At 47.1% G+C, this 12,238-nt stretch overlaps 1 long non-coding RNA gene across 2 annotated transcripts in view; it reads left to right on the plus strand.

Annotated features, from left to right (window-relative positions):
• LOC138685576 (uncharacterized) overlaps nucleotides 1-11,149 on the plus strand; it is a 58,733-nt gene extending 47,584 nt beyond the window's left edge. Inside the window, exons 3-4 of one of the 2 annotated variants that reach the window (XR_011324871.1) lie at nucleotides 8,423-8,702; nucleotides 10,809-11,149. This is a non-coding gene — a long non-coding RNA (uncharacterized lncRNA). Of the gene's footprint in view, nucleotides 1-8,422; nucleotides 9,705-10,808 lie in introns of those variants that run through there. The other variant, XR_011324870.1, reaches the window with a different exon arrangement.
• The last annotated feature ends 1,089 nt before the right edge of the window (nucleotides 11,150-12,238 follow it).

The following is a 12,238-nucleotide window of genomic DNA, read 5'->3' on the forward strand; positions in this document are numbered from 1 at the left end:
AGGCAACGTTTAATTGCGGTGGGTTTTGGCACAGACACCTCTGGAGCATCAGTGTCCATGGTCAGTGCTGGCCACTGCCGCTAGCTGCTAGCATGGGACAGATTTTTGGAAAGGGAGAGGGTGCTTGGTCCTTGCCGGGAGGAACAGGGGAAGGAGGAAACGGCATGCTTACAGGGCAGGAGCAAGGACTCACGGGGGGAGAAAACATCTCGACAGACATCTCCAACTCCCTGCCCTCCCACCCACACAGCAGATGAGTTTCACGGGTACCATGACACTTAAGCGTAGTGAGCATACTCCTACTGAGACAGCCAGGTGCCCAAGCAACTGCCTCAGTGCTGTATCCCTGAAACCATGCCCCTTCTGCCCAAACCCAGGGATAGTGGCTCGGTGTGCTCTGGCTGCTAGAATAGCTCACCAGATGCATCTGCTACACCTATGGCTTAGTTTTGTCCCTGTGGATTAAGTGTAGTGAATGGGAACAGTATTCTGCGACAGCTGCAACAGCCAAGTAGGAAGGTTTTTAGTGACTGTTAATTTCTGACTTTTAATTTTATTAAAAACCTGAGCCCTTTCAATAGAACTAGTTACTGCCTTTATAAACATAGAAAAAATTTAAAGCAGCAGCTGAATGATGGCACCAATTCTAGGAAAACTTGTCTGCAGTGCTAGGGCTTGATTTGTCCAGCACAAGGGGTTTATTTGTTTGCTTTTTACTCTACAGAGGAGAAAAAAAACTTTCCCATTCCAAAACAGGTAATTATGCATGAAAAACAGACATGTTAAATATCGCAAGCAAGGACTCATATGCCCAGGTGCCTGAAGTCCAAAGAAAAGAGTCACATTAATGTCAATGTGCTTTGGATCATTAGCTCTTAAGCCTCTAACGATGTTTCCTAATGACCCTACTGTTCTTACTCCTCCATAAGACTCTCTCTAACCTGCAGGAGCTGTGCTAACTTTTCAGGGTTTTGCTGTAAGAGAGCCTTTGAATAAACTTGAAAGTATCCCAGTAATATATAAGAGACATTACCCGTTGGGAGTCTGGAATGTAATTTATAGGAGGTTGTATCCACAATATTCATTATGTGAAGGCTCAAGTTCTTATTCATTTTTTATTTCATTCATTTATTCTGCTACAGGGACAAGAATAAAAAAGAACACCTGTCCCAAGATTAAGACAACTTGCCATTAATTTAAAACTGCAATATAGATGCTGGTTACAAAATCAGCACCTCCCTCCTCCCTCACATACACAATTCCATATACCAACCAGCAGTCAGCATTTTCTCCTGGCCAGGTCCAAGGCTGGGGCAGACCAGCACCGTGATACTGCCTTTAGCTTTCCCTGGGTGAGGTTTGGCACCCACACACTTCGCTCTGCACTGATAGAAAGCTCCCTTCTCTGCAAAGCCAGAGTATACTCTGACTTTGAGTCTGTCAACACGTCTTCCAGTACCCTTCTCCATGTCCAGAAAAGGATGCACTGAGTGATCCCAGCAGCTGTTCTCCCACCACAGGGACTACAAAGACTTTTACAGTGTCAGCACAAAGCAGATTTAAAACACCTACTCTGTATTTATGGGCTTCGTGAGCACCATACATATGTTTATATTTCTCTCCGAAATTAAGGGCGAGCAGGGCCCCAACTTGCAGCCCAGTATGGCAATTAGAGTTAAGCCTGCCCACATCCTCCAGGCAGGGATACAGCCCGAGGGGTTCTTGGTCAGCCACTCTTTCCACTTGCACCTGGGTGATGTGAACTACTTCTTGGAGGAATTGTTCTTAATTTAAGAGGGAGCAGAACTTGTCCCCCCAGGCTGGCTGTTATTGCAAGAACATAGGGAAAACCTGTAAGACACGTGCAGGATGTAGGAAATGGGTACTTTCCATCAAAGTTGTGTGCTAGGGAGGCCTCAAGCTATTCAGAGGGTTCATAACTTAGCTTACTGTTTTCTGATAGGTCCTAGAATATGGTCCTACCAACAGTGTGGAGGTTGCCAGATCGTTCACGTTTGGGCATGGTCTCTGGCCTCATCACTGCCCATCTGATCTCTCCATACATTTTTGTCACACAAAGAGCACCAGAAGCATCACAGTTATTCGGGTGGGTGGGTCTGTCTTGCTGCCATCTTCTACTGCTGCTGCTCAGATTTAGACAGCCAGGGAACAAGACTTTCTCGGCCCATGTCTGGGAGAAAGCATGCAGCACGGCAGCACCAAGGGAGACGGAGGGAATCCTCCTGATCCTTAGCCCGACCAGAAAAGGCACAAGAAAAGTCTTCATTGGGAAAAACCTGGAGGAAAACACTGGTAAGTGAGTCAGCTGAAACCGTTTTGCTGACTGGATGGCAATGCAGCATCCTCTGCGCAGCCTGAGCACCTGGAGCCAGGAGAGTCACCCTGGGAAGGCTTGGATCCAGCCAGCTCCAGGCACCTGAAGGCAGGCAGGCGCCTGAGCTCCCTGCGCCAGAGGCAGCCGCAATACTTGGAATGAATTGCCCTCTAGAGGTGCTTTTCTCTCTCTCCGCTGAACGTACTGGAAGGCTGGACAACTAGCTTGGACATGGGCCTTTAAAGAGCCATTAAACAGCCGCAATTCAGCGAGGCGACTCCTCTGTAAATCTCCAGAAGCTCAGCCTGAAAAATGGATGGGAATTCACCCTCTTAGGATCATCCGTCCTCCCTCTCTGAGGTTTTGGTTGGGCACTGCAGGAATCATTGTGCAATCAATATTATTAATACTGGCAAACTGGCTCTGGCTCTAAATATGCACACACCAAGAAAACAAATCGAAACGGCAAAAGAGGTCTTTGTGGTAACACAACTTCAAAGCTGAGGTTGTAATCACGTAGAAGCTAAGGAATGCAAATGTGTGGTAATCAGAGTATTGTAACTCATCCATCCAAACGTTAATAGTATTTTCTCACCATATATTACATTAGCATTAATGGCTTAGGTTCAAATTCTGCACTGTTTTCTACAATTATGACTCATTTTTCAGCTAAGGGGACTATCCATGGTAATCAGCATAGCAGGAGCAGGATTTTTAAAGGCTTATGCGAGCATGCCGTGTGTATGTGATTCTCCCTGTAATAACTTTTGAAACCCTCTGGCCAAAGACAACAAAATGCAAAAGTACGGTAGAGGTTGCTTAGGTAATTCAGTTCCTACAAGGTCCGTGAAGAGAGGAGACCTGCCACTGGATAGGATGCCATGCTGCTGGATGAGCTCAGCCACTGTTAGACATTGGAGACCTCACACCAGAGGTCCTCACACCTTTCTAAACCAAGGGAGAAACACTCCTCATCTCTCAGGGCCCAAAGCCAGCTGTGCCTGAAACACATATCCATGCATTTTGCTCTTTTCAGTGCCAATGTCCACAGAACTGCTTGTTAATTGAACTCTGTCTTAAAGCAAGTGAGGGAACACATCACAATGTGTATTTTAATGTGCCATATTCTGCAACTATCCTGAAAGAAAGGTAAAATGAGCACATAGGTTGCTTTGGGTATACAACCTGGCTGCTGCCCTTCCAAACAGACACCATCGCAGTGACACAGAGCTCTGGTGCACCCAGGCTCCCACACTCCTGCCCACACAGGCGCTTACCTGAACATTAATAATAATAAATAATAATACCAGCAGTGCCCAGATAAAATACATTCATATGGAAAGCAGTGGGCTAGACAGCCCCTTTGCCTTACATCATGCAGAGAAAGTTTGCTTCGTCATGTTTTCCCCACCTGCTTTGGGTTTAGATGTTCCTCGGCTATGGGTAGAAGAGTAAACTCTTAAGCCAATACGATTTTAGTTACCTGAAAACACAACAAATATCATGGGTTTCCATTCTAAGAGCTGCTTGAATAGACTTGCTTTTCTTAAGTTAAAAAAGGAGTACAAAATAAAAGCATGAATGATTCTGTATCACAGTTATAGTGATTAGTAAGGTGCTATAAGCCAGAGAGAATTGTCTTTATTTTATTAGAAACAGTCCTAGAAATGAAATTTGTTCCTATCTGGGTAAAACCAAGTCTGTCTCCAAACCCTCTCCTTCTCTTCCTACATAAAGCTCGGGAGTGGTTGTCCTGGAGAGTTTAGTTGAAGCTTGTTCCTAATGCACTTTGCAGCTCTGCTGCACCTCGCATTTGTAAATCCCCAAGCATTCGGGGCAAACACCTGCAATGCCAAGAAGACCCTCGTGTGGTGAGGATGTTTTAGGATCTTCACTTCAGAAGTGTCTGAAATGGAGTATGGCAAGAAGAATCGGTGTGGCTTGTCCCAGAGCCAGCTGGTGACAGAACCAAGAGCAGAGCATAGGAGACCCCATGCTGGGAACCTTGGTCTGGGCTGGACCCCTCCTTTTTCGCTCTCATCTGAACCCTTGGCAGAATCACCCAGCCCTTGAGGGCTCAGCATAGGCTTATGGACAGAAAAAACAGACCCGCTGTGATTTTGATATTCAAGTTTTTTTCAATGACATTGAACTTTGAGCTGATCTTGACCTGTTCTTCTCCCTAATCATCAGCTTCCCTTTGCTTATATTCTTAGGTATGGATGAGAGCGGATGGTAGGTCGCTGGGTTAATCTGCATCTAATCCATAGCACAGTCACGATGCTGAGCAGAAACCATGTTTATCTCCCTGCTGTGAGTAGCTATCCTGCCTGCTGGGGGTGGGAAATCCAGCCGGTTGATGCACTTCCACTGCTTTTCCACTACAGAGTGCGTGACAACAAGGTTTCAGGTCTGAATGGGACCGTTTTTGTGCCCTAGATAGGAGCAAGCCTACATAGTCTTTTGTGGGCAGACAAGAATGTTTTCGTCTTGAATTTTTAGTCAGCTGTACCCCAAGAAACACTTTATATCCTGCTGCTTTTTCAGAGCATTTGGAAAAGAGAACGAGGTAGGCGAACCTGCTCGTAAGACTTACTCTCCGTTTTCTGATCTCAGGCTTGTTATTCTTTCCACCATGAGTCACTCCTGTTAGAGTGGCCCAGTTTACCCACCCTCGCCCCTCGCTTTATTAGTGACAACGAGAATGACTGTGCGATGGCAATGCTCGTATGCCGCAGGATGTTCTCTTTGTGTAAGCCTTCTTTTGTATTTTGACACTTGTGAGTGTTCTCATCCTTTAACAAGCAGGCAGAGCCTAAATTTCAAGGTACTGCCTGCAGTGACAACATCAGATGAAGTAGGGATGCTGTGTTTTATACACTCAGGCCCACAGGTAAATAACATGGGGGTGGCATGAACTTTCACTCAGCCGGACACATAACCCAGGCTTCAACCTCATTTTTAGCCTGCTTTCCAAGGGGGAGGAGGTTTCTACAATCACAAGTTTCTTCATTCAACCTTCCCATAACTTATGAGCCCATCAGCAGATTTCCACTGAATTTGAGAGAGAGAGAGAGAGAGAGATCCCAAATATAATAAGACCCCCAAGTCTTTTTAGACCAGACAACTGAAGAAAGACTTTACTAATTCCCCGGTGAGGAAGACACCACTGTGTGACTCCATCCATCACAGACACTAGCGAATCCACAGGGCTTTGCTCGCTCTTGAGACCCAAGCTGATAGTAAACCAGACCTCATCAGTCCACTCACTCACAAAACAAACTTGTGCCCTAAGTTCATGAGGACCTTCTCCCATGAACCTTTATACGTGTGAGTGATTTTGTTCTCATAGGTAATCCTACCCCTGGGCAAGGGGCAAGGAGGGCCCAGGTGTCCCAGTTCTGCTGTGGAGGAGCTGGCTTGCATGACTTCTTTATCTGGGGAAGCCCCAGCATGGAGAGTTGCAGCTGATTAAGTTCTCAGGCTCCCGCGGAAAGGAAAGATGATACACATTTCTGCCAGCTCTTTGAGGGGGAGGGAGGAGAAACACCTCAGTGTTGGATCAACCTTTAAAAAAAAAAAAAAAAAGCTGGATTCACTAATTCACTGAAGGTGGCCAGGGAAACATAGAAATGATTAAAAAAATCCCTTAGGTCAATAACCAGCCTGCCTCTGGAGAGACACAAGGGTTCGCTGGGTGTAAGTTTAATTAAGCCAGCCAAAAACTGAAGGGAAAATTAGAAACCATTTCCAACAATGCTTTACAAAACCTTCCCATCGAAACAGACACATTAATTGAATAGGAGCTGAGCTGTACTTTGATACATGAGCCCCAGCCCAGGGTGCCTCTCGCTGCAGAAAGCAGCATTGTGAGGTTTCATTTAGAAGCAGCAATCTCTCACCGTTATCCTTTCCTTGTTGGCAAACATCAGTTCCCTCCCTCTTTTTTTTTTTTTCTCCCTTCAATTAAATGTTTAATTAAAGTAGCATGACTCCCTTTCATTTGGAAAAGTAATTGAGGACACTAGTGTGTAAAAAATAGGCTGAGAAGCGAGCTGGAGTGTACACAGCACAGAGCATCGGCAAGGCCTACAAAAACATAGCTCTTAATTTGCTTTGGTGCCACATCAAATCGCAGTGATGGTGAGGCGATACAGCTGCAGGAACATCTGGAAGGAGCTGATAAACATGGCTTTGGTTGGGTCTGAAGCATGCATCTGGTGCAGCTTGCTTTTTTTTTTTTAATCATGAATGGTCAGCTCAGCACAGCTGGGAGAGAAAAGAGACGTTCAGAAAGATACATTTATTGGTAAGTTTTCATATAGTGATTCAGAAGAGCTTGTTGAGTTGCTTGATAAGGAGGCTGGTGCCTAATAAGGGTTTTCTGCTGTATCTTGTAGATCAGTCTTTGTCAGGTTACATGATGGCTCATCACCCGGACACGTTCCAGGGCCAGCAAACGCCTCTGCTCTAGCTGCGTGGCTCTTTTCCCAATATCTTTATGAGACCTTAGCAGAAACTTGTAGTTATGCAGATTGGCTGGGCAGCAAATTCCCGGCTATTGGCCTGAAGATGCCCAGTTAACTCTGACAGTTTGGTTTTCTCAAGCAGGCTTAAAAGCAGAGCGCAGGAGATCCTGCTTTTCTGTAACTGGGTGGAATTTCCCAGAGTTTGAGCTTTTAATGTCTCCTGAATTTTCTATGCCAATAGTATTACGTGTCTCCTCACACATTTTTAATAGAAAATGTTTGAGTTTGGATCTTTTCCCTTGCCATCTTTAATTGTTGACCAGTGTCTCTGACACACCTCTGCACACCGAAAGATTTCTGTCCTCTGAAGAACTGCTGCAATGGGGAGTTACTCTTCATAAGCTGTGCTTGGGGCTGTTTTTACCTGTTATCTCCAAGCTTGATAAAAGTTTGCGTGGTACACAGGCTTGATTGACTGAGGCCAAGAACAAGCCAGCTTGATTCATTACTGGAACAGTATGGTGCATGTCTGATTGATAGGGGAGGGCTTGGAAATCAACCTAGGTCAACAGTCAAGCCCAGGGACTATCTAGAAGAGCAGGCATAAAGTAAAGGCTGACAGACCATATCCCTCCTCTGGACACCTTGGTCTGAAGTCCAGCCTTCTGGCACCATGACCGGCTTCCCACGTGCACCAGCGTTGCGCTGCCCACGTCTGAAGAAGTCGGTGCTGAATGCCGTGGGAATGTTGCTATCCAGGTGGGTGAGTTTGCTCCCAGGTTTCTCTGGCTGCTCATTGGAAAGATGGACTGGGTTAAAGCTGATAGTTGCTGGCGCTCAGTGTTCACGGTACAGCTGGTCAGAAATTTTCTGGCATGCCTGTCTGGCACAGCAAAATCTAATACACCGGCATTGAAACAGACTGGCAACATGTCAATTTTGATGAGATCCTCCCAGAAACCAGGCAGATGCAGGATGACATCCTCCCTGCCAAGCAAGTTTTGAAAGCTTCCCTACCTCTGTCCCTGGCAGCCCACCTGGCAGGCTGGTGGGGAGACGGCAGGCAGGGGATGGAGGCTGCCAAGCCCCCATCTTCTGCCTCCATGGCAGCAGGACTTCCCAGGGCTTCCTGGCTGCTGGGCTTTCTGGCCGGCCATCGAGCGCTGGGAGGACACTGGAGAGAGCAAGCAGGTGGCCAGCCTACTCTGTGACCTCTCGGGGACTTCCTACTTCAGCCCTGCAGGAGAGACACAGATTCCTCTCTTTATACATTTTCCTCCTCTTTTGGAATCAAATTTGATTGAGGCTTGTTTCCCTGGCTGGGTTTTTTCCTTCCTTGTTTCCTTTGGGGTTTAATTCAGAATTATCCAGGGTACACCAAGAGCAGTTTCTCATCATCCCTTAAGCAATAAGAGGAGACTGAACATCTTAGAGTTTTATTTGGCCTTCTGTGGCGCTTCTCCTCCTTGGGTCAAGCAGAAGAGTAGAATCAAAGATGTAAGGTGGCAGTGAGTGGAACATGTATTTTGCTCTTTCTTTCCCAGTAGCCTCCAACCTTTCAGAAAATCAGCTGGTAAGATACCTAACGAACCCTTTTTTTTTTTTTTTTTTTTTACAGCTATCACTAAAATGACTTGGCCTCAGAAGGGCACTGACTCGACGGCAGGTGGCAATCGAACAGTCGGCACGAGCGAGCCTGCAGCGAGACGTGGGCTTTCCCAGCTCAACCTCTGCAAAAAGCTGAAGTGATGTGGCTGTCCTTGTCCTACCCCACTCAGCATGGCAGACCCACCTTCAGCCTGACGTTGCTTGAGGCAAGGTCACACTCGTGTCACCATCATGTCCTGGCCAGAACAAGGAGCTTTTTCGCAGGCAGTGCTCCAAAATGCTGCTTGCAGGTACTTTCCAGGCTGTTCGTTCCAGATCAGTTAGTGGATTTTGAGGATTTTAGATTAGGGGAAATATTTGAAGGTAGCTCTGAGGCATTCCCGTGTCAGATGTGCACATGGTTCAAGGGTCTGAAGTATGTGTCAGTTATCTCCTGGCTGCTTTGCCCCGAGGGACAGAAAGGGGGGGGGCGAAGAAGGGAAGGAAAGGCCAGCTTCCCGAGGCTAAGCGGGGAGATGGAGCATCCCGGAACGGTGTCAAGTCCCGCTGGAGATGTCAGCAGGGTCTCCCCTTCAGTAAACCCTTAGGGGTCATTAGGTGATGTTTCTTTCTTGGCACAGCTGCAAATATGGTCCATTGCCTTTGTTTTGCTCTGCTAGCATTGTTTTCCCACTGACTTTAGTGTTGATCTAATGTAACCATTGCATCTCATTCCCATCCAAAGATGAGGTATAATCTGAGGGAGGCCTGGTTTTCATTAGCGTTGAACTTGCAGCACAGGAACTTTCTCTGACACAGTTCACAAGGGGGTGAGGAGGTGGGAGGGAGGGTTAGTTATTACCTCTGTTTCCTCTGCTGGAGCATGGGCTTCTCTACCGAGCTCTGCCGCCTCTCCCGGGGGCCAGCAACTAATTCCTCCATACCCCTGCACACCGGAGCCTCTCTTTAGAAGAGACTTCCAATCATGACAAATTATCTGTGCTGATTTTGTGACATGAACTGTTACCCATTAGGGAATGAACTGACACCAATAAATTCATTTCACTTACAACCTCACACTGTGCATGAATTGAAGTTCTAGAGGTGAAAGACATAAATTTACCAGGTGGGCAGACACACAGCTTCCCCCTAAGACTGTGCACTTCACCTTTGCTACGTGCGCTGCTTCTGCTGGGCCAGCCCAACATTAATTTTGCATAGAGTAGATTTCTCCTGTACCGCGCACAGTCCATATGATTTATACTTGCCTCGAGTAGCTGTGTGAATAGCCTTACCGCAGAACAAACTACTGGTTGTGCCTTTGCCAAAATAAAAACTTCAAACCCAAATGCAGCCTTTTGCTTTGCAAGATAAGAACAGTTAGTATTTGCGTAGCATCTTCTGACTTCCAGGCTATGCAGAGTCAGTAATTAATGAGTCTTCCCTATGCCCTGGTGGGGCAAGTGAGCGAGCATTATTTATTAGGCAGAAAGGAGTTCCCATTTGTGCGGATCAACGTCTTAGTCATTCTGATGGTAAATTCATCAAATCATTCCAGCAGATAAGGCTCTCCTGCTCCCCAAGCACTCTGTCAGTCAAGTGGCTGAAAGTTTCACTCATTTACCCAAATGAAAATCTCACAGTCCCCTGGCCAAACAGAAACTTCCAAGCATTTAGTTAAAAGCCTCTTGTCATGTAATTCTGCAGAGGAAGGACTGGGAAAAAAAAAAAAAGAAAAGGCTTTCCTAGAAGGGGCAGACACAAGTACATGCAGAGGTGGATAGAAACGTAGTTGTCTTTCTGTCTCCACATTCCTGAGATCTCCTGATCAAGACGGGGATCCCATTAGATTCTGCGGTGCAGACACCGGGTGAAGGCAGTCCTCAGCCTGGAGCACTCACTGACCTTGTCCCCACTGCCTGCATGTTTTGAATGGCTGGTTTGAAATACAGCTTCCTGGACATAATATGAAACAAGGGGTCTCGTGGATGAGGTCTCTCCTCTCCTTCTCTTATGAACAGCTATGGGAAGGATTAGACATAGCCATAGGTGACAGGTCCATAAATAGATATTAATGGAAAAGAACAGACAGGGATGTGCCCTTCAGCATCCTTAACACACCTACAAGTGTGGGTGTTGGGGGATGGAGGAAGGGAACAGGGTGACAGAGAGTGGCTGGGTTCACGTGCTCTCCTTAAATTGCCTCTCTTAAGATAGAGCACTGGGCATGCCGGACTGTTCATCTGACCCAGTGGGGTGTATTTTGTGTTCTTATGTTAAAAGGGAAGGCTGGAAACAGCCTCCAGCAGTCGTGGGAGGGAAGACATGGCTTTGCTGGGTCTTCCAAGTACAGTAGGCACTGGAAACACCTCCAGGGTTGCTGCTGGCTGAGCCGCTTCCTTTTTGCTTTCATACAGCAATCACGTATTTTCCCATCCCCCTGAGGAGCCAGACCTACCCCCAGCAACAGCATACAAAGGTCACGTTTCTTGTGAGTGTGCAGGAGAGCTTGAAAAGAGCCAGTGGTTGGGCAACGAGTCTGGTCAGGAAATGGTCTTTTTTTTCTGCTTTCTTGTTTTTTTGTTTTTGGGTTTTTTTTACCTTTTGGCAAAAACATCGAGTATTGTGATTTGGGAATACTGTCTAAATGCATCACCGTTGTTGTTGCTTAGAAGCTTGATTCCTCTCTTCACTTGTATATTCTATGCTCCCTGCTTGAACTTCATTAATTCAATGAACTGAACCCTATTTTTGGTAAGCATCCTGTTGACCTCTCTGTAACTGCAGGAAGCTCTTCACTGTAAACATTGTCTCTCTCTCCAGTCATAGCTTGTCAGCTCCGCAGAAGAGAGACTCTGGTCACCTCTGCCTGGGAAGTGTTTATCCTGCTGTCGTAAATAAACAGGACAGACTGGGAATGGGTAAGGTGCCCAGGAGGATCTCTGGGGGAGAGATCAAACCCCAGACATACCTCTGAATACCAGTTTCCCCAGAGCCTTTCCATTGCCCATGAGAGGAAGAACCACGTTTCAGCTCTTTCCATGCTTGCTCCCCGTGCAGAGCGGCAGGACCCCAACCCTCCCCTCCAGGCACCCCGAATGCCATCGTATGTGAAGGCAAAGGTGAAGGCAAAGGTGAAGGCACAGTAGCAGGGAGTTTGCATGCCCTCCCCCATCATAGTGTGGCAAAACTTGTCCTGGACTGTCCTGTCCCACACAAGCAGCAACAGCAGTCCTGCCAGGCTCCTCTGCTGCTGCTTCTTCCCTGGCATCAAAGGCATGGCTTTACGGAGAGCTTCATCCCCACTAAAAACAAAGGCAAGCCAGGAGGAAAATCCCTTCCCTACCCTCCCCAGCGCTCAAGCTGGGAAGGCAGGGCTACTGGTAAAGGCAGGGGCCTTCCCTGGAGCAAACTGGTGCTTTTAACAGAGGCCATGTGGTGTGGCCAGGCGATCATTCCCAGGGGCACCATACCATGGCCAGCCCTGCTGCTGCTTCCCCCTCCATCCTCACCGCTGACCTTCCTCATCCTCACCTTTGCCAGCCCATCTCCCATGGCCAAAGGGGTCGGGAAGTGCTCCCGTGCCTTTGGGGTCAGACCCAGGCACCCTGGACACGAGAGAGGCCACTCGGAGGGAGAAGGCAGGGAAACCCACATTCCTTCACAACATCAGCAGCAGGCAGGACCTGTTCATACTGAAGCTCCGGCACATGAAGAATTATACACTAGTCTGATTGTTTTATAAAAATCTGTTCCGGCACCTGTCCAGAGCCATGATCACATCTTCAGTCATGTGGCCAAATGCCTTTTAGTTTTAATCATTTGATCAAATGCCCTAGTGAAACAG

The sequence above is a fragment of the Haliaeetus albicilla genome, chromosome 6, assembly GCF_947461875.1.
Source record: "Haliaeetus albicilla chromosome 6, bHalAlb1.1, whole genome shotgun sequence".
Taxonomy (NCBI): Eukaryota; Metazoa; Chordata; class Aves; order Accipitriformes; family Accipitridae; genus Haliaeetus; species Haliaeetus albicilla.